Raw genomic sequence first — 25122 nt, 5'->3', positions numbered from 1 at the left:
GGCACATTGCGCGGTGCGCATTGTACTGGAGGAACACTCATGTCAAGGTCAAAATGAACTTCCCCTGGTACAGATTCTACTGGCCCAGTAAAAACATCACTAAATTCCTTTAATAGCGAATGTTTTGTCAAGGGCCCTTTGAATTTTTTGTCCATCATGTTGAGCTCTGCGGGGATAGAGAAATGCATCAGCCCTAGACGCTCACAGGTTGAGCAGGATAACAGTGTCTTTTGGCAGGCTTCCATAATTTCAAACTCTATCTTGTGTGTCCTTCCACGTATGACACATTCTGTCCTGAAGAGTCCTAGAGATTTCATAAGCTCACCTGAGTTTAACTTTAGTCCGGTGTCACTTTGCAGTAGACGTACTTCTGGGACTAACATCATTTTGTCTCTCAAACACATTACATCACATGTTGCTCCTGAATTGAGCTGGAAGGATTGGGGCTTATTATTTAAATTTAAAGTGACAAACCATTTCTTTCCTCTGGCTTGCACAATGCCGATCAATTCACTACTGTATATCACTTCATCGGTGTGTGGCTCTTCCTCATATGCAGATGTGTTCTCAATGGTGTGTAACTTTTCTAGTGATGGCTGTCTTTTAATTGACAAACAAACGTTAGCAAAGTGATTTGTTCTTCCACAACACCTACAAGACTTCCCATAAGCTGGACATTGCTCTTTAATTCTTTGATGCACAGTCCCACAATATTTGCATGCTGTAGGGTTTGCAGCATTTGTGCTAAACTGGCGGCGTTGTTGCTGCGGTTTGCTTATGTGTTGTTGCTGCATTGCAATGTTTATGCTGTCGGTCTGCTGTCTGTCCTGTTTCATAACTTTCAGACGTCTGTCAGTGAGCTCTGCTGTACGGCATGTTTCAATGGCTGTGTTTAAAGGGACAGTCAACACCAGAATGTTTGTTGTTTAAAAAGAAAGATAATCCCTTTATTACCCATTCCCCAGTTTTGCATATCCAACACAGTTATAATAATACATGTTTTATCTCTGTAATTATCTTGTATCTAAGCCTCTGCTGACTGCCCCCTTATTTCAGTTCTTTTGACAGACATGCAGTTTAGCCAATCAGTGCTCAGTCCTAGGTCACTTTACGTGCATGAGCTCAATGTTATCTATATGAAACATGTGAACTAATGCCCTCTAGTGGTCAAAATGTATTCAGATTAGAGGCAGTCTTCAAGGTTTAAGAAATTAGCATATGAACCTCCTAGGTTTAGCATTCAACTAAGAATACCAAGAGAACAAAGCAAAATTGGTGATAAAAGTAAATTGGGAAGTTGTTTAAAATTGCATGCCCTATTTAAATCATGAAAGTTTTTTTTGGACTTGACTGTCCCTTTAAAGTTAAGTCATGTTCTTTAAGTAGACGCCTGCGTGTGCTCTCACTAGCTACACCGAGAACAATTTTGTTCTTTATTAATTCATCCCTTAGAGTACCATATTCACAAGTTGCTGCCTTTTCTCTCAAGCGATTATCAAGAGATTCTCCCTCTTCTTGTTTGCAGCATCCAAACATATACCTTTCATATATAACATTTTTAGCAGGTTTAAAATAAGCTTCCAGTGCATCTAAAATGGCTGTAACATTCTCTTGCTGCTCTGCTGTGAGGGTCAGATTGTGCTTATACACATGCCTGCATTCACTGCCCATGACTCTTCTCAGAGTTGCTGTCTGCACTGTTGCAGATTTCTCATTCAACCCAGCAGCCAGGGAATAATCTTCAAATTCAGCTCTGAAAGTTTCCCAGTTGCTGCTGCAATCCCCACTGATTCTCATTCCCTCTGGGGGAGGTATGCAATTCATGGCAGTCATATTCGGCTAGATTACGAGTTGTGCGTTAGGCTTAAAAAGCAGCATTGGCCAGTCCCAACGCTGCTTTTTAACGCCCGCTGGTATTACGAGTCTTGCAGGTAGAGGTGTACCGCTCACTCTTTTGTCCAGACCTGGAAGTACCACAATTTCACTTACGTAAATTGCGTATCGTCTTTTTTCAATGGGACTTGCATAGCGCCGGTATTACGAGTCTGACAAAAAGTGAGTGGTAGACCCTCTCCTGTCAAGCCTAGTACCGCATTTTAAAGTCAGTAGTTAAGAGTTTTACACTACAACACCGTAGCATAAAACTCTTAACTAAAGTGCTAAAAAGTACACTAACACCCATAAACTACCTATAAACCCCTAAACCGAGGCCCCCCCACATCGCAAACACTAAAATTAAATTTTTAACCACTAATATGCCGAACCGGACATCGCCGCCACTATAAGAAATATATTAACCCCTAAACCACCGTACTCCCGCCTCGCAAACATTAGTAAAATATTATTAACCCCTAATCTGCCGTCCCTAACATCGCCAACACCTGCCTACATTTATTAACCCCTAATCTGCCGCCCCCAACGTCGCCGCCACTATACTAAAGTTATTAACCCATAAATCTAAGTCTAACCCTAACTTAAATATAATTTCAATAAATTTAATAAAATTCCTATAATTAACTAAATTATTCCTATTTAAAACTAAATACTTACCTATAAAATAAACCCTAAGCTAGCTACAATATAACTAATAGTTACATTGTAGCTAGCTTAGAGTTTATTTTTATTTTACAGGCAAGTTTGTATTTATTTTAACTAGGTACAATAGTTATTAAATAGTTATTTACTATTTAATAACTACCTAGCTAAAATAAATACAAAAGTACCTGTAAAATAAAACCTAATCTAAGTTATAATTACACCTAACACTACACTATAATTAAATAAATTAACTAATTTAACAACAATTAAATACAATTAAATTAAATTATCTAAAGTACAAAAAAAACAAATTACAATATTTTTAAACTAATTACACCTAATCTAATCCCCCTAACAAAATAAAAAAGCCCCCAAAAATAAAAAAAAGCCCTATCCTACACTAAATTACAAATAGCCCTTAAAAGGGCCTTTTGCGGGGCATTGCCCCAAAGTAATCAGCTCTTTTACCTGTAAAAAAAAATACAAATCCCCCCCAACATTAAAACCCACCACCCACACAACCAACCCTACTCTAAAACCCACCCAATACCCCCTTAAAAAAACCTAACACTAACCCCTTGAAGATTACCTTACTAGGAGAAGTCTTCATCCAACCGGGCTGAAGTCCTCAACGAAGCCGGGAGAAGTCTTCATCCAAGCCGGGCGAAGTGGTTCTCCAGACAGGCAGAAGTCTTCATCCAGACGGCATCTTCTATCTTCATCCATCCGACGCGGAGCGGGTCCATCTTCAAGACATCTGACACAGAGCATCCTCTTCAATCGACGACTAATACAGAATGAAGGTACCTTTAAGTGACATCATCCAAGATGGCGTCCCTGCAATTCCGATTGGCTGATTTAATTCGATCAGCCAATCGGAATAAAGGTAGAAAAAATCCTATTGGCTGATGCAATCAGCCAAAAGAATGCGAGCTAAATCCTATTAGCTGATTGGATTAGCCAGTAGGATTGAACTTCAATCCTATTGGCTGATTGCATCAGCCAATAGGATTTTTTCTACCTTAATTCCGATTGGCTGATAGAATTCTATCAGCCAATCGGAATTGAAGAGACACCATCTTGGATTACGTCACTTAAAGGTACCTTCATTCTGTGTTAGCAGTCGCTTGAAGAGGATGCTCTGCGTCGGATGTCTTGAAGTTGGACCTGCTACGCGCCGGATGGATGAAGATAGAAGATGCCGTCTGGATGAAGACCTCTGCCAGTCTGGAGGACCACTTCACCCGGCTTGGATGAAGACTTCTCCCGGCTTCGTTGAGGACTTCGGCCTGGTTGGATGAAGACTTCTCCCGGTAAGGTGATCTTCAAGGAGTTAGTGTTAGTTTTTTTTAAGGGGGTATTGGGTGGGTTTTAGAGTAGGGTTGGTTGTGTGGGTGGTGGGTTTTAATGTTGGGGGGGATTTGTATTTTTTTTTACAGGTAAGAGAGCTGATTACTTTGGGGCAATGCCCCGCAAAAGGCCCTTTTAAGGGCTATTTGTAATTTAGTGTAGGGTAGGGCTTTTTTATTTTGGGGGAGCTTTTTTATTTTGTTAGGGGGATTAGTTTAGGTGTAATTAGTTTAAAAATCTTGTAATTTGTTTATTATTTTCTGTAATTTAGTGTTTGTTTTTTTTGTACTTTAGAATCAATGGGGATGCGTTAGGGAGCTTTACGCTGCTTTTTTGCAGGTGTTAGACTTTTTTTCAGCTGGCTTTCCCCATTGATACCTATGGTTAAATTGTGCACAAGCACATTACACCAGCTCACCGCTAATGTAAGCAGCGCTGGTATTGGAGTGTGGTAAGGAGCAAAATTTTGCTCAACGCTCACTTCTTGTCTGGGTTGTAAAATCCCGTAATACCAGCGCTGTCTGTAAGTGAGCGGTGAGCATAAACTGCTCATTAGCACCGCATAGCCTCTAACGCAAAACTCGTAATCTAGTTGATTGTCTTTAAGTCTCTAAGCTCTCAAATATCAGAAAAAAAAATCGTTTTAGGCTGTAACTCACAAAGCTGTGCTGTATCTTAAAGCTGCTGTGCTCCAAGCAAGAGGCTCAGTCCTGATTCTAGTTACTTCTGACACCATGTTTCATGTATAGAAATAAAGACACTACAAGCTGTTAGTGTGAGGAATCATATTGAACTAAAGAACTACATCCAGGTCAGAAGTAGGAACAGGAAACAGCAAGTATAAGGCAATGCAATATTACCATAAACAAACAGAGTCACAGGCCTAGATTTGGAGTTCGGCGGTAGCCGTCAAAACCAGCGTTAGAGGCTCCTAACGCTGGTTTTGGCCGCCCGCTGGTATTTGGAGTCAGTGATTAAAGGGTCTAACGCTCACTTTTCAGCTGCGACTTTTCCATACCGCAGATCCCCCTACGCCATTTGCGTATCCTATCTTTTCAATGGGATCTTTCTAACGCCGGTATTTAGAGTCGTTTCTGAAGTGAGCGTTAGAGCTCTAACGACAAAATTCCAGCCGCCTGAAAATAGCAGGAGTTAAGAGCTTTCTGGCTAACGCCGGTTCATAAAGCTCTTAACTACTGTACCCTAAAGTACACTAACACCCATAAACTACCTATGTACCCCTAAACCGAGGTCCCCCCACACCGCCGCCACTCAATTAAAATTTTTAACCCCTAATCTGCCGACCGCCACCTACGTTATACTTATGTACCCCTAATCTGCTGCCCCTAACCCCGCCGACCCCTGTATTACATTTATTAACCCCTAACCTGCCCCCCACAACGTCGCCGACACAGATTAGGGGTTAATAAGTGTAAGGTTAGGGGTGTTTAGACTCGGGGTACATGTTAGGGTGTTAGGTGCAGACGTAGGAAGTGTTTCCCCATAGGAAACAATGGGGCTGCGTTAGGAGCTGAACGCTGCTTTTTTGCAGGTGTTAGGTTTTTTTTCAGCTCAAACAGCCCCATTGTTTCCTATGGGAGAATCGTGCACGAGCACGTTTTTGAGGCCGGCCGCGTCCGTAAGCAACTCTGGTATCGAGAGTTGCATTTGCGGTAAAAATGCTCTACGCTCCTTTTTTGGAGCCTAACGCAGCATTTGATTAAACTCTCGATACCAGAGTTAAATTTATGGTGCGGCCAGAAAAAAGCCCGTGGAGCGTTAACAGCCCTTTTACCGCCGAACTCCAAATCTAGGCCACAGTATTTGCATAATAACTACATAACAGGTTCCAGTTGCACCGGACAGAATTTTAAGCTGCAGAAGGCCAGGCTCCCAGGTTTGCCAAGCCCTGGATTAGCAAATGATTTTAGTTACTGTCAAATGAAAACGGTGTTCAGATCCTGCAAGCTTGATGGGACATGGGAGTTAACTGCTGATTGGTGACTGCACATAAATGCCTGTTGTCATTGGCTCAATGTGTTCAAATAGCTCCCAGTAGTGAATTGTTGCTCCTTCACAAAAGGATATCAAAAGAATGAAGCAAATCTGATAATGGAAATAACGGTGAAAGTTGTTTAAAATCTTATGCTTTACCTGAATTATGAGTTTTGGGTTTCAAGAAATGTGGTAAGAGTCTACAAACCATTACTCATAGGAACTGAGACCCAAGCTGGGGAGTCCACAAGTAATCTGGGGAGACCAGAGTTATATTAAAGAGTCAATCAGTAAAGAACTGAAACTAGAAGTACAAATATAGCACTCTCAACGTTTGATAATATATAGTCGTAAAGTTTATGCTAAACACAACTCAAAATAAAACTTAACTTTTATTAGATAATGAGGATGTTAAAAACATAGGGTAAGTGAAGGTTAAAAATACAAATAGCTTATTTGGTGCCCAGAGAGTTATGAACAACCAATGTTAAGTAATAACCAAATGGTTAAATGGTTGTCATAATCTAAATGCGTTTTAAGGTATATAGAGGTTATTTCTAATAGATGGCCTCAGGTATATGTATATATGTTTCTAGTTACCATAGGTAGGTTAGTGCTAGATAGTGACTAGGATATCGTCAGAGGATATACATATACCTTTTATACCATAGGAGAATGAATCTCTTTAGTTACCGTGGGTATACCTCTCAAAGTGAAAAGATAACTGGTAACGGTTTCAGTGCGATGCCGCTAACATGTCCTCATTGTAGGAGTACACATCTGTAGCACCATAAGTATTCCCCTCCAAATAAGAGAGAGAAAAAATATGTTTGCTACCGTATAAGGAGAGAAAAATTATACCTGCGGATACCCTGGGTACCTGGATATCTTTAATATCGTTTATACATTCCCCAAATGAGGAAAGATATCTTCCTTATGGTTAATAATGGTATATATTTGTTAAAGTCTCCTAATTGAGTTTACCTATTAATACCGTAGAGGAGAGGTTACCTATTAATACCACGAATATTACTTGGAAAATGTTGAAGAAGGTATATCAGTGGTTGCTGCCGTGGAAATAGGGGTACCTGTTAATATCGAACGTATCACTCAGCAGATAGGGGAAAGAGGTGTCTGTACCTGTTATTACCAAGGGTATTTGAGTTCTGTTCTCCTGATGGAAATGAGGAGAGTGTATGCCTATTATAATCTCCTGATAGGAGATAGTATACCTGTTAGTACCATACAGGAGAGGTTACCTATTGATAAGTAAATGAGTATACCTATTAATACCGTAAGGGAAATTACCAGTTGTACCTGTTATTACCAAGGGTATTTGAGTTCTGTTCTCCTGATGGAAATGAGGAGAGTGTATGTCTGTTATAATCCCCTAATAGGGGTAAGTATACCTGTTAATACCTCTCCTGATGGAAATGAGGAGAGTGTATGTCTGTTATAATCCCCTAATAGGGGTAAGTATACCTGTTAATACCATACAGGGGATTACCAGTTAATACCGTGAGTATCACTCAGAAATAAGAGAGTGTATGTCTTTTATAATCCCCTAATAGGGGTGAGTATACCTGTTAATACCATACAGGGAAGGTTACCTATTAATAATGTTAGTATACTGGTTAGTATCGGTTTGTATCTGTCGTGGTCCCCTAATTACAATGGGTTTACCTATTAATACCTTAAAGGAGAGGTTACCTGTTAATACCGTTAATATTACTCCAAAAATGTGGAGAAGGCATATCGATTGGTGAGTTTACCTATTAATACCTTAAACCCTAATGGGTTTACCTATTAATACCTTAAAGGAGAGGTTACCTGTTAATACCATACGTGTTACTCAAAAAATATGAAGAAGGTATATCGATCGGTAGGTTTACCTATTAATACCGTGAAATGGAAAAACTAGTTAATACCGAAAGTATCACTAAACAAATAGAGTAAAATATATATACCTATTAATACCAGGGGTAGTTATGTTGTTGTCTCCTTGTGGGAATAAGTATACCTATTAATACCGTACAGAAAAATTACCTGTTAATACCGTAAGTATCATTTGGAAATGGCAAGGTGTATGCCTGTTATGATTCCCTAATAGAAATGGGTATACCTCTTGGTGCCGTAAGGAAGATGTTACCTATTAATACCGTAAGTATTTCTCAACCATGAGTTGGAAAATTATAGTATCAGTTGATACTATTTCGTCATTGGTAAGAATTTATATTTGCTGGGAATAAATCTCTAAAATGGAGATAAATATACCTTTTAATACCGGAAAAAAGTAAATACCTATTAATACAGTAAGTATTGCCAAATGGAGATAGGTATACCTATTAATACCAGAATGGAGTGAATACCTATTAATACTGTGAGTATTACCAACTACTGAGAATAATATACCTTTTAATACCGAGGGTAGCAAATAGGCAAAATGCTGATTAAAAGAAGGGAGAGGGAGCAGGGAAGCCACTGACGCGTTTCGCCATGGTGGCTTTATCAAAGGGCCAGAGTTATACTATTCCAATAAGATGAAAAAAGCGAGAAGAGCGCAGAAAACGCAACTCTTTTATTCGTAGCCCCACACAAATAGGGGCATATTTCTCAAGCTCAGAATGGAGCTTGATGCCCTGTGTTTCTGGCAAGCCTGCAGGCTCGCCAGAAACAGCAGTTATGAAGCAGCAGTCACAAAGACCGGTGCTCCATAACCTGTCCGCCTGCTCTGAGTAGGCGGACAGACATCGCCGCAATTCAACCCGATCGAGTACGATCGGGTTGATTGACACCCCCCCTACAATCGGGTTGCTGGCAGTCTATTGGCCGCGAGTCTGCAGGGGGCGGCGTTGCACCAGCAGCTCTTGTGAGCTGCTGGTGCAATGCTGAATACGGCAAGCGTATTGCTCGCCGTATTCAGCGAGGTCTGGCGGACCTGATCCGCACTGTTGGATCAGGTCCGCCAGACCTTGATAAATTGGGGCCATTGGCTGCTACTTAAAAGATTTAAGTAAAAAATGTGCACCCATAGATAGGCCAATATCCTATTCTCTTGACTGTTGTTGTTTTTAAAGCATTGTTTTATAATTGTCTACATTGTTTTATATTGTATGTTTTATATTGTACAATGTATTACTTCATGGATCCATGAATTGTAATCACTGTGTTTATATGCTCAAGTGTATTAAATAAGTGGTTTTATGTAACTCTATATTATATTCTTTTGCACTCTCATTGTCAATTGTTAGCAATCCCTTTGCCTCTGTCTGGTAGGCGCTTGGGGGATTTCCAATTTTTTAGCCGATTCTATTGGTGGTTACTAGGTATCACCCCCCTCAGGCTTTAAGGGAACTGAGTAGGCGCTAGTCCATATCCTTTACTAGTAGTAGAATATAGACCCAGTCCTAACCCCCCCCCCCCCCCATCGTACACACAAGGGAATATCAGTCAGTTAGGCCCAAGACTCAGGTACAGTCCAACATGTACAACCAATCGAATAAGAGGCAAAATGAGCCTAGAACACAGTCCAGGTATGAAGCTGTAGCGAAAGAGGTACTGGTGATGGCCCGCAACAATCTGGCAGTACAGCCAATTCAGATTTAGAACAGGTTTTTCACAGGACACAGGGAAACCAGAATGAGGGGGAAGAAAAACAGGGAGAGAAGAAACAGTACGTTATCCAGTTCTGCAGACACGACAGAACAGGAAGTACAATTAAAATCAGTCATAAACCTCTCAGGTTCCCCCTTTACAGATTTTACAGAGACCAAGGTGTTAGGCTTGGGCCTAGGCTTTGTACCAGTGGCCAAGTTTAACCTATTCGAAACTCTGATAGATGTTAATAAACTTATAAGTAACCTGACCCTTAGTAAACATTTTAATGATCATCCAGAAAGATCAATAAAACAAAGAGAACAACGCTATCATAGATCCCAGCAAGATCCCTTATCTTTTAGTGAGACTTGTGATCTTATGTCTTTGGAAGAACTATTTAGGGAAGGTATGGGAGGTGAAGTTGAAGAAAGGGGAACAAATATATACCCTTCCTTCAAAACCCTGTCTACCTTCTACCCCATTCATAGCAGGGGCTGTATTCTAGAAACCTTCCAAAAAAGGGTAGAACATGACCTCAAGAAATTACACAATGAGACAGGAGCTACTAGGGGTAACCTGAACAAACAGGAACAAGCAGCCCTGAAAAGATTGAGTGAGAACAAGGACATTATAATCCACTCAGCAGATAAGGGAGGATCAGTTGTGATCTTGAGTAAAAACTACTTTATCATCTCAGAAACTTTAAGACAGTTAAATAATACTACTAACTTCATGGAACTAAATACAGATCCTACTTACAGATATCAACACGAATTAGGACAGCTGATTGACGAGGAAATATACAAGGGGTATTTTGACAAAGATACAGGGGATTACCTAATGGTTACGTCCCCGGTTATCCCTGAGTTTACCAGCCAAAAGTCCACAAAACTCTGGCTAATGTGGAGGGTCGGCCCATTGTGTGCGGCATTGGCTCACTTTGGAGCACCTCTCCCAGTGGGTTGATGCCGTCCTACAACCCATTGCACAGACACTTCCTAGCTACTTGCTTGATACAAAACATGTATTAAAACTCATGAATGAATAAGTATGGACAGATGACCAGCAATGGCTCACTATAGATGTCAAATCTTTATATTCTTCTATCCCCTCATGATCAAGGTTTGAAAGCTATTAAGTTCTTTCTAGAGAGGGAAGTGAAATTTGATAATGATTTCTGTAATTTTGTGACCAACTGTGTGAGATTATTACTAATACACAACTATTTTAAATTTGGGGACAAGTTTTATCTCCAGAGATGTGGGACAGCAATGGGGGCCAAGTTTGTCCCCTCATATGCCAACCTATTCATGGGTTGGTGGGAGCTGTCCCACATCTATGGAGATAAAAAAACAACTAAGACACTATGTAGCATTTTATAAACGCTACATAGATGATTTGTTGCTTATTTGGAAAGGTAGCACTGAACAATTGGAGGAGTTTGTAAAAAATATTGAACCAGAATCAGCTGGGCCTTGCCTTTACGCATGAGAGTAATAGGGAAAGCATTAATTACTTGGACATCACTCTCTTTGGTCCACCAGTTAGTAAAGTAACTACAGAAGTGTACAGAAAACTAATTACAGGTAATACGTTGCTGCATGCAACCAATAGTCACCCCAATCATATACAATCATGAGGGTGTTAAATTTATAACACAGTACAGTGCCCAATATGAACAAATCTGTAACATCATCAAAACTAATTTTCCCCTTTTATCAGCAGATGATAAGTTAGTGCATACAGTGAGAAAAGGCTGCAAATATGCATATAGAAGGGGCCTCACACTGGGGAATAGAATTGCACCTACCCAAGTGAGAAAACCAAAAGATCAAGGGGCAACCTGAGTGAGGGGTGTATAAATGTAGTAACAGCACATGCAAAGCATGTGATCATTTGGCCATAGGAGACGGCTTCACATGTGAAAATACTGGAGAACTCTACAAACATGATATTAGGCTTACATATAGGGCCAAGTTTACAGTATAGCTCCTAACATGCACACGATGTAGAGTCCAATATGTAGGTCTCTCTACATGTGAGACCAGGGTACGAATAAGGGAACGCCTTAATAATATTAATTAAGGAACTTTAAGTACACCTCTCATACAACACTTCACACACAAACACCAGAAATAATCAAAGTATTTGAGTTGGACAATCATACAACAGATAGGATGTAATGACAGACGAGGGGATAGGGAGACTCTCTTATCCAAAAGAGAAACATTTTGGATATTTAAATTAGACACTAGATACCCCAGGGGGTTAAGTTCTGAATTTGACCTCATAAATCACTGGCGGTGAACATTGAGATTAGGATCTACAGAATATGGCACTAAAGCATTAATACATAATAACAAGGAGTTGAAATGCCCAGTGTGTAATGCATTTGCTTGTCTAATTAATGAGATTGTATAAATGTGTATATGTATTATTTTTGGCATTTTTGTTACATTATTGTTTTCATTATCTTTATATATATATATATATATATATATATATATATATATATATATATATATATATATATATATATATATATATATATATATATATATATATATATATATATATATGTACATGTGAATGTTTGCAAAATGGTATCAGTCCGTATAACTCCAACAAGCATGCCTTTCGAGACTAGAGTTTATGAAAAGTCGTTCCAGTCAGATGGGCACAAGTTTTTAGTGTACTTTTAAGACTATGTACTATTGGATAGCGCAAACACTGTCATGTATTCTATCTAAACATACATATCAAGCAACAAAGACAAATAGTGTAGCAAATTTACTAGAGTTAGATTACATCATGATTATTTTTACCCTTTCAGTGTTTACTATATAATAATCACTGTGATGCATAGAGAGATATTAAAATAGGTATTTAGTGCTTCATATATCAATAGTGTTAATTGAAATTGCTACATGTGATTGGGGGGGGTTATTTATGTATTTATATATCTATTTACATTTAAACTTATATATGTTCATATTGAGGTATTTAATGATATGTTTATACTTACAAATTGTCAATGTATAATATGGAAGTACTTAACAATAAGCCCCCTCCCCCTTACCTTTTGAGCTTACCTTTGTTTTTAACAAATCATATTGATGGGGCCACTTCCTATATAGGGAGTGTGCATTTGAAACATGAACAGCTAAGACTACAGCTTACGCCGAAATGGGTCAGCTGATCTCAGATGCTCAGGAGATTCACAAGCAAAATGTTCCTTCCGTTTTATCCTTGTATATTTTTAACATTTTTTTGTTAAATAAAGTATGGACTTTTATCTATACCCAGTGCTGCTCATCATCTTTTGAATTGTTGCACTAATTACTCTCGTTACCCATCTCAGTTAATTTTCGACCTCCGTGTAAAAAATCATCAGAACGTGACCCTTCATGCGGTATTTATTCTTTCTCACTGAAGTTCCGCCATGAAGTGTATAAGATTGTAAAATAGCTAAAAATAGTAAACCGCTCAACGTCCCTCAGCCACAGTGTCTCTGTATTTACATCAGATATGGAAGCCTCACAGGGATACAGCACTAATGGATTAGAGATTAAAATTATAGAGTGGGTAACTCCTGATGTGTGGGACACAAACAAGTAATTGCACCTTAGGAAACGGGAAACATATTGGATCAAGAAGCTAGACAGTCTTTCCCCTAAAGGTGTCAGGACCTCGGTTGCTGTGTTAGCTGCTGTACCTTTAACTATTTCACTGTGACATCACAGCATTACCTGCTTCCCTTTAAAACTGTTCCGTTTCCTGTAGTTGATGCTTAGTATTAAAGAAGATTGTGTGAAGCAACTACTCCTTTCCTGAGCCTCCCTTATTTGATTGTCAAAATCTTGGATAAATATTACCTCTATCAGGAATTAGGGAATTACCTTTGTCTGTCTTGAGCTTGAAAACTTAAAGTTGTTAACTTGAGCACTGTGATTCTATTTCAGCTGTATTTATAGCTTTTGTTCCGGTTACCGCAAACAACTAACTCAAACTGCCCTACTAATCAGATGCTGATACACATGCCAGCATATCATTCATAAGATACATTGTCTAACAAACTCTCCAAAGACTTACCTGCTACATTGTATACTTTATTCTGTTGCAGTATTATCGCAGTGTGGTAACGGAACCACTCTCCACCCACTCACTAACGTCACCTGTAACAATGGAACTCAGCACTCCAGGAAGTCTCCTCTCTCAGCTTACGGTTTACGGTAAACCCTAACTCCTCCATTCCTCCCTTAACAACACACAGTCTGAAGTGACATCTAGATTGGCTTACACGTGATTTAAGGTACCAACTTAACATACTGTGATTGTTTCCTTGCTGTTATGAGAGCGGTCATTACTGAAGCAGCCTTATAACCCGACACCAGGAGATTTGATCTATAATAGCTATGGGCAAGCATTTTCTGATAAAGCAACTAAATATTATTTAACACAGCAGGAACAAGGAATAACTGTTTGAGGAGAGGGTTTGCAGTTTAATTAAAAATAGTTAACATTGCATTAAGTTATTAAATAAATAAGGCCAACTGATTTAACAATTATATCTAAGCTCTGTATTTCAGAGACCTGCTTACATAATAGCGAGTGTCTATATAAACAGTGGTACAAACAAACTACCAGGGAATCTGCAGCTGTGTTTCATACCGATTTAACCATTTCATTACAGAATACTAAGCCCCTAAGTTTATAACCTCTCTCAGAAGGTTGATCAGTTAGGTCAATGCCTAAGAGAATTGCAGCTGGAAAATCAATCTTTAAGGGATATAATTAAGGATTCCATTGTTGTCAAACCAGCCAACATGACCCTTTGCCTGAACCACAAGTATCCATGCCAGATACTTTCGCAGGAAATAGGAAAGCATACAGGCACTTTAAAAATGCTTGCCTTTTACTTTTTAGATTAAAACCTTGAAGTTATCCTTCAGAGAGAGTCAAAGTATTGACAACTTCAGAATCTGGGCTGACAACTTCTTTGAGACAGATGATCCTATCCTTGGCTCTTTAGAAGATTTCTTCTCTTCCATGGATGAGCTCTACATGCATACTGATGTACAATTGACTGCAGAAGCTGCTATGAGGAGCCAAAAAACATGGCAGGCAGTATATCACTGGATTTAAGTTATATGCCACTGATTCTTTATGGAACCCTATAGTTTAAGGAACCAGTTTAGGCTGGGATTGGCAGAAAACATAAAGGATGAGCTCACCAGAATAGAACTACCTAAAACCTTAGAAGCCTTAATGAGGGTATCAACTCAAATAGACAGAAGATTACGAGAAAGAAGGTCTGAACGCTACTACTCAGATGCACACGTAAAGAGTTACACTAGTAGTAACCAGCCTCAACCTCCCACCACTAATAAGACCCAGACAGAACCCATGGAGATTGGAGTGATCAGAGGTCCTCTAACTCCAGAAAAAAGGAGTAGAAGACGCAGCCTCAATCTCTGCATGTACTGTGCTAGTACAATGCACACAGTAAAAGACTGCCCTGTACTTCAAAAGAACAAGAAAAGTAAGTTTACGTATATACACTCATCACAGCAGACAAGGAAAATTTGACTATAACACTGTTTCAATTAATAAAATTCCTCTAGTACCAAAGAAATCACCTGTTTCCATTCATGTTATTGATGGGTCCACAATTGGCACTGGTCCAATTACGCACCACACTGTTCCATTATTAGTTACTACTCAATCTGGTCACTCTGAATTCATATCTTTTGATGTTTTACCTTCACCACAATTTACAGTCCTCCTAGGTATAAACTGGTTACACCAACATCAACCACTAATAAATTGGTCATCGTTCCATGTAACTTTCAATTCTACTTATTGTTCCAATACCTGTTTCCCCCAAAACTTACTCTTACAATCCGGAACGGATCTAGATTTTCTTATTCAGATTACAGGGACTTCTTTTATGTGTTCAGTAAAACAGAGGCTGAAAGCCTCCCTCCTCACCACCCATATGATTGCCCTATCTAGATACAACCAGGGGCTATCATACCATATGGTCACTTGTACCCATTAAGTCAACCAGAACTTGATCATTTAAAAACAATATTTGGAAGAAAATCTACGAAAAGGTTTTATTAGGGCATCCACTTCTCCAGCAGGAGCAGGAATGTTCTTCGTCAAGAACAAGGACGCTTCCCTCAGACCAATAATTGATTACCGGGACCTAAACTAGATAACAGTCAAGAACAGGTATCCTCTACCGTTAATCCCCGAATTGATAGAACGATAAACGCATGCCACCATATATACCAAACTTGATATTAGGGGTGCATATAATCTCATCAGGATAAGAGAAGGCGATGAGTGGCTAACGGCTTTCAGGACAAGATATGGTTTATTTGAATATCTAGTGATGCCTTTTGGGCTTTGCAATGCCCCAGCGACATTTCAGCATTTCATTAATTATGTTTTCAGGGACCTCCTAAACGTCTGCATGGTTGTATATCTCGATGATATATTGATCTACTCAAAAACTAAATCAGAACATGTTAAGCATGTACGTTGGGTACTGTCTAGGCTAAGAGTACATAAATTGTATGCCAAACAGGAAAAATTTGTTTTTCACGCCCATAACATATCCTTCCTTGGTTACGAGATTTCACCTGATGACGTAAAGATGCAAAATGATAAGGTCGAGACCATCAAAGATTGGCCAATTCCACGTAACAGAAAGGATCTACAGCGATTCCCTGGATTCTCTAATTATTACAGAAAATTCATCAAAGGTTTCTCAAAGATTGCAAAACCACTCACTAAACTCACAAGTTCTTCCACTCCGTTCCATTGGACTCCAGAAGCAACTACAGCATTTGAGTTATTAAAGACACGATTCACTACAGCTCACATTCTCAAGCTCCCCGATACAAAACTTCAATATATTTTAGAGGTTGATTCATCGGACTATGCTATTGGTGCTGTTTTATCGCAAAGGAGATCTCTTTGTGAACCTATTCATCCAATAACATACTACTCAAAAGTAATGAGTCCTGCCGAAATAAATTACGCAATAGGTGAAAAAGAACTTCTGGCTATAAGATGCTCCCTCGAACATTGGAGACATCTGTTAGAAGGAGCTGTCCATCCTATAATTATAAATACAGACCATAAAAACCTGCAATATCTTCAAAACAATAAAACGTTATCTTCTAGGCAAGTCAGGTGGAGTTTATATAATTCTACTTCTATGATATGATTTTGTAGGGATTACTAGTAAATTGATCACAGAGATAAAACACACTTATAATGACGATAAGGATCTACCTTATTCTCAACTAACAAAAGAAGCTGGTATATACTATCACAATGATAAGATATACATTCCCCCTGGTTTAAAACCCCTTCTTTTAAAACATCATCATGATACCCCCGTCTAAGGACATCCAGGAGTGCAAAGAACTTTAGAACTTCTTTCTAGGAGATTCTGGTGGCCTAAAATGAAACAAACCATACAAAACTAAGTCCAATCTTGTACCACTTGTGTAACATCTAAAACAGAAAGGAGACCGCCTTATGGCCTCTTAATGCCCTTGCCCATACCTGACAAACCATGGAAACATGTTTCTATGGATTTCATAGTCGAATTACCTACCTCTCAACACCAGAATACTATTTTAGTTGCCATAGATTTATTCACCAAGATGGCACATTTTGTCCCTTTTCACAAACTTCCCACTTCTGAGACCGCCATGCTTTTCCTCAATAATATAGTTAAGTTGCATGGAATTCCACCTATTCTCACCACTGACAGAGGGACTCAGTTTACTTCCCAATTCTGGGCTAAATTCTGTGAAATAACACAAATCGACCACCGCTTCAGTACCTCCTTCCACCCCCAAACCAACGGACAGGCATAGAGGCTAAACCAGTGGTTGGAACAATACCTTAGGTATTATTATTCGTACCATCAGGAAAAATGGGTTGAATACTTACCTATGGCTGAATTTGCCTTTAATAATTCAGTAAATTCTTCCACCAGAAAGACCCCTTTTTATGCGAACTATGGATACCATCCCTCTTTTATTCTAAGCTCAGAGATCACATCGACTTCTCCCTTGGTAGAAGATTTAGCCAATTCCTTACAAGACAACTTCAGATTGATTCAGCAGAACATTTCAAAGGCCCAAGACTCCCAAAAATATTATTACGACTTAAGATGAAGATGTCCTCCAAAATACTCTGTTGGCGATCTGGTTTGGCTTTCTACAAAAAATCTAAAATTACAAATCCCCAGCAAAAAACTTGCCAGTTTATTTATCGGACCATTCCCAATACAACGAATATTCAACAATAATCCCGTCACCTTGATTTTACCGTCTTCAATAAAAATACATCCGATGTTTCATGTTTCTTTATTAAAACCCTATAAACCTGTGAGAGACTCTGATACTGTCCTACCTCCAAAATCTCAGATGACAGACCCTGATGTGTATGAGGTTCAATCTCTCCTTGATTCCAGATTCTACAAAGGTGTATTACAATATTTGGTCCGTTGGAAGGATTTTTCATCTGAGGAGGGTACCTGGGAACCTGCATCTAACATCAATGCACCGAAGCTTGTCTCTACTTTCCACCAACGTAATCCCGATCGGCCGAAGCCCCAAGCTGTGGTACAGCTTGCTTGAGGAGGGGGTTCTGTCATGACCTCGGTTGCTGTGTTAGCTGCTGTACCTTTAACTATTTCACTGTGACATCACAGCATTACCTGCTTCCCTTTAAAACTGTTCTGTTTCCTGTAGTTGATGCTTAGTATTGAAGAAAATTGTGTGAAGCAACTACTTCTTTCCTGAGCCTCCCTTATTTGATTGTCAAAGTTCTTGGATAAATATTACCTCTATCAGGAATTACGGAATTACCTTTGTCTGTCCTGAGCTTGAAAGCTTAAAGTTGTTAACTTGAGCACTGCGATTCTATTTCAGCTGTATTTATCGCTTTTGTTCCAGTTACCGCAAACAACTAACTCAAACTGCCCTACTAATCAGATGCTGATACACATGCCAGCATATCATTCATAAGATACATTGTCTAACGAACTCTCCAAAGACTTACCTGCTACATTGTATACTTTATTCTGTTGCAGTATTATCGCAGCGTGGTAACGGAACCACTCTCCACCCACTCACTAACGTCACCTGTAACAATGGAACTCAGCACTCCAGGAAGTCTCCTCTCTCAGCTTACGGTTTATGGTAACCCCTAACTCCCCCATTCCTCCTTTAACAACGCACAGTCTGAAGTGACATGTAGATTGGCTTACAAGTGATTTAAGGTACCAACTTAACATACTATGATTGTTTCCTTGCTGTTATGAGAGCGGTCATTACTGAAGCAGCCGTATAACCCGACACCAGGAGATTTGATCTATAATAGCTATGTGCAAGCATTTTCTGATAAAGCAACTAAATATTATTTAACACAGCAGGAAGAAGGAATAACTGTTTGAGGAGAGGGGTTGCAGTTTAATTAAAAATAGTTAACACTGCATTAAGTTATTAAATAAATAAGGCCAACTGATTTAACAATTATATCTCAGCACTGTATTTCAGAGACCCGCTTACATAATAGCGAGTGTCTATATAAACAGTGGTACAAACAAACTACCAGGGAATCTGCAGCTGTGTTTCATACCGATTTAACCATTTCATTACAAAAGGTCTCAATGTAGACCTGGATATACAAGCTTTCTTGATGTAAGGTTCAAATTGCCTAAAAACAGTATCTGTGTCTATAAGCCAAATATCCATTTATGGTCACTGTCTAAAATTAGCCATTTTTAAGAAACTTTGGATTTTATATTTTTAGCTGTTTTACAATCTCATACACTTCATGGTGGAACTTCACTGAGAAAGAATAAATACCGCATAAAGTTTCACAATCTTTTACACGGAGGTCGAAAGTGAACTTTGACGGGTAACAAGGGTAATCAGCCGACTGCAGGTGTCATTATACCTATATGCCTTTAAAGTTTTTAAATCTTGTAAACAAGTTGTTTAAATCTACACTTAGATGTGTTTTCTGCGTTCTTCTCGCTTTTTTCATCTATTCTAGTAGTACCTGTGCTGAATGCTCTACGGAACATTATTTTTGAGAAGCAGCATTAAAGGGACAGTCAACCCAAAATAGGTTCTGAGTGATACATATTAAAGTGAAAGTAAAGTTAAAGTCATCGTTCGTTTGCAATGCAATGTATATAAAAAATAAACTGTACTTTCATTCATCATTTTTAAAAAAAACATTGCTTACATTTGTTATTTGCTTATCTTGTCTTCCGTAGACTACCATCGTTCCTCCACCTGCATTAAAAAAAAAAATTCAGATAAGCGTGACGATTTCATCCGTATCTAACGGATTGGTTCCCCCATTGGCGTCTAAATCGCCATGATACACTCCCACTTGTTCTTTTGTGCATGCGTTAAATCATAAACTGGATGTCACTCAGCTAGCGCGTTCACAAAAGCCGCATGCGCAGTTGCAAAGGGAATGCTTTTCAGGAAGATCTCTGCTAAGTGACTAAACAATGAATAAACTGATTCATTGCTAGTATGTATCTAAGCGGAGATCTAAGCTAGTGCATGCGCAGAGATTTGCGAATTGAGAACGCGCACGCTTCCATACACAAACGGCGGGTGGGACCGCAGAAATAATTTCAATATAGAAAGCCGGAAGAAAGCGAGGGGGAGGAGGAAGCAGAAAAAAAACGGCGATCGTAAATATGAAATGTATCTTATTTCTGATATTTTTTTAAACAAAATAAGTTAGCGACTAAAATGTTTGTCAGTATATTAGACTAAAATCAGATTCACATCTAAAAAACTTTACTTTCACTTTAAGTTTCAAATGATTATTATTTACCAATGTAGCCCAATTTTCTTCTATAAATCATTTTAAAGTAAAATGACTTACGATTTGCAAATGTCCGCCTGCCCCCTCCCCTATTTCGTCAGCAGCACATCATCTGCCTGTGATCGCAGTAAACTTTTCTAGCCTACTCGTTCCCATGTTTGGCGAATGCGCAATTCGCTGATTTTAGTCAAGGGGTACTTTTGAATACAGAACTTCATGTATCCGCTCAGAATCCTAGAGGTTTCCTATGTGAGACGTACCAGTGTGCTTGTCCTAAAGGGGCAGCGCTTAGTTATTGTCCTTTTTTGTATTCCAATTAGATGATTAGGGTTTTTTATTTTTTTTTATTATTTCTTACTTTTTTTAACGCAGAAAAATGATGACTATCGCGCCCCCCTCTTCCCCTATACCTTACACTTTAATGACTTGGATAGAGCATACAATTTTAAACAACTTTCCAATTTACTTCTATTATCAATTTTGCTTACTCCTCTTGGTATCTTTTGTTAAAGAGTAATCCTTGGTAAGCTCAGGAGCGTGCACATTTCTTTAGCCATCTAGCAGTAGTGTTTGCAAAAATGTTTATAGAAATGTTAGAGCCTAGGATTATGCATGTGTCTTTAGAATCTATGGCAGCATTGTTGGATTTTATATACAATATTGCTGCAAACATTGCTGCCAGATGGCTAAAGATGTGCACGCTCCTAAGCTCACCTAGTATTACTCTTTAACAAAGCATATCAAAAGAACAAAGTAAAATTGATATTAGAAGTAAATTGGAAAGTTTAAAATTTCATGTTTATCTAAATCACCAAAGTTTAATTTTGACTTTACTGCCCATTTAAGACATTACGAGGTGGCTGAGCCTGTTCAGCATCATGGGCATGGTGATGTTAACAAGCCTCAAACCTGGAAGTGCTAGGCTGCTTCAGGCATTCACTGGTATTAATAAAATGTGCATTTATTTGACTAGAGGCTCAAGAGCCCCTTTGTGCAGGACAGAGCTATATAAATTTACCCAAAGGCCCTTATTTATATGAGGATAACCCCACCTTTGAAATTTAGGTACTGGCGAGGGCATTAGTTAAGTGTCCTCATTTTCCTAGATGGAATTTACATTTTCCTGGAGTATAAGTTTGTAGGGTGAACCTTTACGGTAAACATCAAGGGCTAGATTGCAAGTGGAGCGCTGACTAGCGCTTATTTTAGAGCGCTAATGGTAAACCAATTGCGCAAGTCGGGTTGTGCTGGTGTTACGAGTTGAAAGTAAAAAGCGCTAACCCAACTCATGCAAAAAGCCGAACTTACAATATCGCTAGCGCAATAACCTACTGCCCCATAGAAGGCAAAGGAAAGCTTTCATTCTATTGGCTAATTTGAATTTGAACACTCAAATTAGTCAATAGGAAGAAGACGGAGCACCACCAGATAAGAAGATGGATGAAGATGGAGTGCCGCGGCAATCATCTTTGGGGAGTACCATCTTGGGATTTAGTTGTAGGCTTTTTATTTCTGGTTGTTTTTTTTTTTTTAAGATTAGGGGATTTTTTAAAAAATATGGACAGCAAAAGAGCTAAGTGCCATTTTAAGGGCAATGCCCAGCCAGAGGCTTGTAATTTTTTTTCAGTAAAAGAGCTGAATCACTTTAGGGCAATGCCCTTACAAAAAGCCCTTTTAAGAGCTATTTGTAGTTTAGTTTTAGAATAGGGTTTTTATTTTGGGGTATTTGAATAGGCATAAATCTTTTTTTAATTTTGGTAATTGCTTTGTTTTTTTTATTCTAATGTTATTTTTTTATTTTAATAATGGTAGTTTTTTGTAATGGTAGAGGTTTTTATATGTAATGGTAAGGTTTTTTGTTTGTAATGTAATTTTTTTGATAATGTTAGGATTTTGTATTTTAATATTAAGATTAGGATTTTTTATTTATAATAGTAATGTAAGTTTTTTTATTTTAATAGTAATGTTTCATTATTTTAAAAGGTAAGTTTTTTTGTTAAAGGTAGGGTTTGTTAGGTAAGGGGGTTAGATGTTAATGGGTTATCTTGCGGTGGTGGGCTGGCGGTTTAGGGATTAATAGTGTAGTGTTTTACTTTGCAGGAGGGGCTTGCAATTTAGGAGTTAATAGTGCAGTGTTTTACTTTGCAGTGGGGTGTGTTGCGTATCAGGGGTTAATAGTGTAGGGCACTCTTTACGGTGGGGTGTGTGGTGGATAAGTGGTTAATATTGTAAAGAGGTAGTTTGTGATATGGGGGGGGGGGGGTTAAGGGGTTTGTAGTGTTGCACATATTACCGCTACCCATAGAAAATATTGGGAGTGGAAATTACCACAAGTTCACGCAAACGAATTTTGTGGTAATTTAAACAGCGCACCACTTGTTATATGGATTTGAGCATAAAAAACACTGCTATCTCGCAATCACGTTTACGCTCCTATTGTAATCTAGCCCCAAAAGTGCATTAGGCCTCCAAAAGCCCTTGTTTGGATTAGGATAGCACCTGACTAAATGATGAAGCATAAATGCTTATTTAACTCTTTTATACCTACTTGTATACATGAGATGCATTGTGCTGAAAATAACAAAAATATTTTTTCCCTTTTGATTTTTAATAGATTATTTCTGTAGAAAATCCCCTGACTTATTCTCCATTTCTGCTTATTTTTGAAAGGTTACCTCATACAATTAAAGATCCATGGAAGTTCTGACCTCAAAGTTTAGAAGAAGAAAAAACACTCAATTGTTTACAACCTTAACCTTACTTATTAAAAATTCAATAAAATATGCATTTTTTCACATTTTTGTTTTTGATTTATCACTTAAAAATAAATACATAAAAGAATGGTAAAGTTGTAATGCTGTGTCTGCTGAAAAAACAGTATATAGTTGTGTTGCTCAGTATATCGTTGTGTTCATACTTCCAGTAGTGCATAAATGTGAGCAGCATCTAAAAGTTATAACAGCTCAGTACATGGATGTGAAATAGACCAGCAGTTAAGTTGTTAAAGTTATTTTTACATATTTACAGTATATACAATCAATTAAAGGGAAATTATTCACTGCATTGCAAAATAAAATATTTGAGTACAAAAAACAAAATTAATGTGTACCTAATAAATTAATTTCTTTCATGATGGTCACTAGGAGGAGGCAAAATACTCCGCACTTTCTATGATCCTAAGTCATACATATAGCCAAGTAGACGAGGAAAAAAGAAAGATTAAAGGGGGCAAAGAAGTGTAAAATCAAGTACTGCCGCCACCTAAACAAAAAAGAAGGGGCGGGGCTCGTAGACTTAAATCAGATGGTGAGAGTCATTATGCATGGGAATTAATACCCAAGCAGTGGAGTCCATGAGACCACCATGACCACTATTTTCTGAACGATATTTTCTGTAGATACTACTTTAGGAAAAAAACAATAGCTAATATGAATAATATTATTATCATTATTATAATAATAATATATTGTTATTATTATTATTATTATTATTATTATTATTATAATAATATAATCCTGAATAAATTTCAAAAAGGAGGTTTGCGTGACAAAACTGAAAGCACAGAAACCCTTCTAGCCGAAGAAATAGCTAGCAAAAAAAGCCTCCAGGTTAAAAGCTGAAGGTCTAAACCATGCAATGAGTTTTAAAAACCCTCAAAACCAACTTAAAGGGACAGTCTAGTCAAAATTAAACATGCATGATTCAGATAGGGCATGTAATTGTAAATAACTTTCCAATTTACTTTTATCATCTAATTTGCTTTGTTCCCTTGGTGGTGATGTTGAAAAGCTAAACATAGGTAGCCTCAAACTGATTTATAAACCGTTGAAAACCGCCTCCTAGCTTAGAGCATTTTGAAAGTTTTTCACCGTTAGACAGTACTAGTTCAAGTGGGTCATATAGATAACAGTGTGCTCACTCCCATGGAGTTATTTAGGAGTCTGCACTGGTTGGCTAAACTGCATGTCTGTCAAAAGCACTGAGATAAGTGGGCAGTCTGCAGAGGCTTAGATAAAAAGTAATCGAAGAGGTTAAAAGTATATGAATATAGACATGTTGGTTATGCAAAACTGGGGAATGGGTAATAAAGGGATTATCTATCTTTTTAAACAATAAAAAAGCTGGTGTAGACTATCTCTTTAAGGTTCTAAGGGAGAGAAACTGGATAAATAACTTGTTGATTCTGATCAAAGCCTGAACAAAAGCAGGAATTTTAGCAATTTTATTATTTATTAATAAAACACAAAGAGCTGATATATGACCCTTCAGCGAACTGGCTGATAAACCTTTATCTAAGCCTTCCTGCGGGAACTCAAGAACTCTAGGAAATCTAAGAGAATTTCAAAGGTAGACTTTGCGAGTACACCTCACAAAAAAGGTTTTCCAGACCTTATGATAAATACGTCTGGTAACAGGTTTCCTAGCCTGAATCAGGGTATCAATAAATGTGTCAGACAAACCTGAGACACAATTCAGCTTTCCAATCCCCATGCCATCAAATTCATAGTTTTGAGATCTTGATAAAAGAAAGGACCTTGACATACAAGATCTTTCTTAAAGGAAGCCTCTAAGGCAGGCACAAAGATATATGAACCAGATCTGTAAACCAAATACTGAGAGGCCATGCCAGAGCAATAAGAATTGCTGAGGCCTGTTACTGATTGATTCTGGCTATCGCTCTGGATAGCAACACAAATGGAAGAAAAATTAAAATCAGGTTCAATGACCAAGGAACCATTAGGACATCCTGACACC

This window comes from Bombina bombina, chromosome 6 (assembly GCF_027579735.1).
Source record: "Bombina bombina isolate aBomBom1 chromosome 6, aBomBom1.pri, whole genome shotgun sequence".
Lineage (NCBI taxonomy): Eukaryota > Metazoa > Chordata > Amphibia > Anura > Bombinatoridae > Bombina > Bombina bombina.
The sequence above is the reverse complement of the archived record's forward strand: the minus strand, read 5'-3'. Positions refer to the sequence as shown.